Genomic DNA, 4,207 nt, shown 5'->3' with positions numbered 1-4,207 from the left:
CTCTCTCAAAGTAAAATATTACTTCGGATTACAAAAAAGAATTTCTCTCAAAGATTTCCACTTATCACTTTGAATACAAAATCACTTCTTACTTCAAAAAAAAAAAAAAACTTTATCACTCCAAAGTATTAAAACATGCCCTCACTATCACATACCACTCTTATTCCTCCAAGAACTTTACTTCAATATCACTTTATAAAAAAGTGAAAACATCACTTGAAACTTTGTGTTCAAACATGCACCATATGGCTCGCCATACGGCTCGTTCTGTTGTAATGGAATAATAAAATATTCCAAAAAGTGATATGCACTCAAGAGAAGGGGAATTGAATTGAAGTTTTTAGCGATGTCCAAACATCATACAATCAAGTTTCTCTCCTGCTCTGGGCGTGAGTCATAATAAAAAAGTTTGCCGATTTCTAAATAAATAGAGGTCCAAGTTTGTTGTCAACTGTATAAATTTGTACATTAAACTGTGATCTCGCCATAAATAGGTCCGAGTTGCTCCAACCGGCGTACTCTGTAGGCTTACTGCAGTGTCGAACGAGCTCTATATCATTTTCCCCAAAGCGAGAGGTTCGATGTGGTAACAGTACAGTAGCCCGCTTTTCATACAATTCGAGTCAAAAGATATATCTGTCCAGCACATGGAAGCTATGCAAGCTTGCGAGCTAAGCTGAAGTGGTTGTCTATACACAAAATATCCAACGAAGAGGTGTAAGATTCGTCCTTTCTCTCCAAGCAAATCCGGCTTATCAGCAATGGCCGTGTCAGCAGACGGCGGTAGTAGCAAGAGCCTAATTGCCATAGACCTCTCCAGTTCTGACCTCACACACGCTGCATCCTTGATCAGACAGGCTTGCTTGGAGAGTGGGTTTTTCTATGTGATAAACCATGGCATCAGTAAGGAGCTATTTGAGGAGCTTTTCGATCAATCTCATAACTTTTTCCAGCTTCCATTGGAGGAAAAGATGAAGGTGTTGAAGAACGATAATTTCAGAGGTTACACCCCCTTCATGGATGAGATGCTTGATCCATCCAAACAAACTAAAGGAGACTGTAAAGAAGGGTATTATATTGGAGTTGAAGTGGCCAAGGATGATCCTCAGGCAACAAAGAGTTTTTTTTGGACCAAATGTTTGGCCTTCAGCAGATGTTTTGCCTGGTTGGAAGCAGACTATGGAGAAGTATCATCAAGAAGCATTAAGTGTTGGGAGGAGGGTCGCCAGGCTGATAGCTTTGGCCTTGAATCTAGGGGCAGATTTCTTTGACAAACCACAGATTCTTGAGGAACCAATTGCTATATTGTGGCTTCTACATTATGTGGATGAAATATCTAAGCCAGAACTAGGAATATATGGTGCTGGAGCACATTCAGACTATGGTTTGCTCACATTGCTGGTAACAGATGAAGTATCAGGTCTCCAAATGAAATCGGACTACGAAAACTTCAGCTTTGGATTTTCAATGAAAATTATGTCAAGGTTACGTCGGTTGACAAGTGAGCGATTAAGCTGTCGCTGCACGGTATGGGGCAGAGGGGGCACCGTGGCCAAGAATTTGGGCCTGGAGCCCTCCTGCGGGCCTATCCTGAAGCTCGTAATCCTTATTCCTCAACAACTCAACAACTCTCAAAATAAGCAATCACATAGACAGTCGATTAACCATTTCGCTCTGGCAGCGACATTCATCCCAAAACAGAGATTTATAATCACAAACTGAGACAATACATACCCGATGAATCTTCTCTCATACCCGATATTTTGTGCAACAAATAACTACTTCCACGATGGCAGCTTAAATGCTCTGGCTTTGACAGCTGCCTTCTCAGGTCCGTAAAAGCTACAAAAATTTCAATGGCAAGCCTGAAACCCCGACAGAACAATGCCACAGGAACTGGTCAAATCGATGCATCTCCACGCAACAGAAATGTTAATGGGAGCGACTCTGTTGCAGAAACTCCGTCTTCAGTCTCTATTCCGCCATTGTCGTCTTCGTGCCCGCCTTTTCCCTCTCCAAGGTCGCCTTTATGGTTCGTCCAAGGAGGCCAAGAAAGCCATTCTAAAAAAGAATCAAAAGATTTAAATATTTCTCTGTTAAATGAGGCCTTGAATGTAGACCTTTCCCAGTCCTTGAGAAAATATACAGAAAATAACGAAGGAGACAGTTATTGTCAAGGGATTTCATCGCATCAGATTCAAACCGATGGAGAATTTACAGCGTATTCTTTGAAAGAATCTGACGATGGAGGCTCTGATACCACATATTGAAAATGAAATTAACTCCAAATAGATTACAGAAAAATACACATAAAAATCAGACACAAAATATGGGCGGAAAAAGGCTGAAGCTTCATGCTTCCTCTCTCACTTTCATAAATTACTCATTAAAATAATTGAATATAGTGTTACAAATAAATAGATGAGAGATAGTGTTCTCAAGATAGTGCGTGCTATCTTAGACACTTTTGGTTGAGATAATTTCTCTCCAGACACACACCAATATAGGAGTTACCTAAACTAACTCCTATCTTAGAGGAACAACCCAAGAGTTAGGCACAAATTCCTAACTTGGAATATTTAATTAATTTATTTATTTTTGGATTTATTATTGTTTTATGAGAGAGGCTAACATTAATGAATTAGAAGAGATATGGGATATGTATGTGATCAATTTATACATGGATGGAATCACTTTGTTGGAAAAGGCTGACCTATTTACATGGGATGGTAAAGCTATTTAGGGGCAAATCACTGCCAAGGAGGCCTATAGGTATATCACTCTATCACACCAAAGAAATGAGGACAAATGGTTCTTCAAAAAAATATGGAAATGGAACTTTCCCCTAAAACTCATGTTTTGGGTGGTTCTTATGGTAGAATGAGATTTTAACTTGGGAGAATTTATGCAGGAGATGATTCATTGTTCCTGGAAGATGTGTTATGTCCAAGGCTGAAAATGAGGAAGTTTCACATCTATTTCTTAAGTGTCCCTATGCGATTTCCATTTGTATCGGTGTGTTGAACATTTTAAATGTTATAAAATTATATATTATATTGCAATGGTACACATAAAATATTGCAGAAACACAAACACGGAAAACACATAAAACAAGAGAGACACAAATATACGTGGTTCACCTAGTTTGGGCTACATCCATGAAGAAACAACCAGTCCTTCCTTTTATATTATCTAGCAAAATGAAGAGATACAACCTACAACAGATCCGTTGTAATTTCCTCTTCGCTCTCACACAGTGTCCTCTCTCTTTCTCGCTCAGAACACACATACACAGCCACAATACAATTCCCTCATATAAATCGAGGGTTACCTTCTAGGGAAAAAAAACCATAAATTAACATAATTTCTACCGTCAAATCATCCACCTAATGAACAACTGAGATTGACTACGAAATTACAATATTTTATAAGGCAATTTTTCATCTATTTTTAGCTTCAAGGGCGCTGCCCCTGAACCCCCACCAGGGGGGGACACCTGATGGTGATTAAATGGGCAGTGTTGCCGCCCACGTTAGGAACTAGGGTCCAACACGACGATACCTCTAAATAAAGAAGATAATCAGACTCCACACCCAACATTAAACATAAATGTGGGATGGGTTTTGACATCTGTAGGAAATTTCTAAAGGCCTAGAAGTAGGATTATAAGGAATTTAGAACCCTTCCATTCTATATTTTCAGGGGCATATGGAGGAACAAAAATGCATATATATTTGAAAATATTCCTTTGGATATTACTGAAATTGCATTAAAATATATGCATATTTTAATGAGATAGGGCTTGCAGCACATAAGAGATCTTTGAGATGCATTCAACTAGTAAAGATATGGAACAAATATCTTATGGGTTTCCTTGATAGGGCTACAAATCAAGACACATGCGGTAGTGGGGCATACATTGTCATAAATCCAGGTCACTTTTATCATTTAGGTTGGGACAATGGTTCAAGCAAAAACACTTGGGCCAAGATCATTGCTCTTTAGGGAGTTTTATTCTATGCCGCATGGTGATCCAGTGAGACATTGGATGTCTTCAGGGATTCAAAATTAGTTATAGACTGGGTGAATGAAAGGTCTTAATTCGATCCTCCAATGCTTAGTAACTGGATAAATAAAATTAGGGTGTTGATTGGACATGTTTGTGGGGTGACCTTCACTCATATATACAAGGAACATAATAGTATTA

The 4,207-nt window shown here is 38.9% G+C and overlaps 1 pseudogene; it reads left to right on the top strand.

The window, feature by feature from the left end:
* Positions 1 to 488: 488 nt before the first annotated feature.
* Positions 489 to 1,722, top strand: LOC149138750 (kihadalactone A synthase LFS pseudogene; annotated as a pseudogene).
* Positions 1,723 to 4,207: the final 2,485 nt, after the last annotated feature.

Source organism: Pinus tabuliformis, chromosome X, assembly GCF_031772625.1.
Source record: "Pinus tabuliformis cultivar Carrire ecotype Pingquan chromosome X, CPIR1, whole genome shotgun sequence".
Lineage (NCBI taxonomy): Eukaryota > Viridiplantae > Streptophyta > Pinopsida > Pinales > Pinaceae > Pinus > Pinus tabuliformis.
Note: the sequence above shows the minus strand (reverse complement) of the source record. Positions and strands in the feature narration are given on the sequence as shown.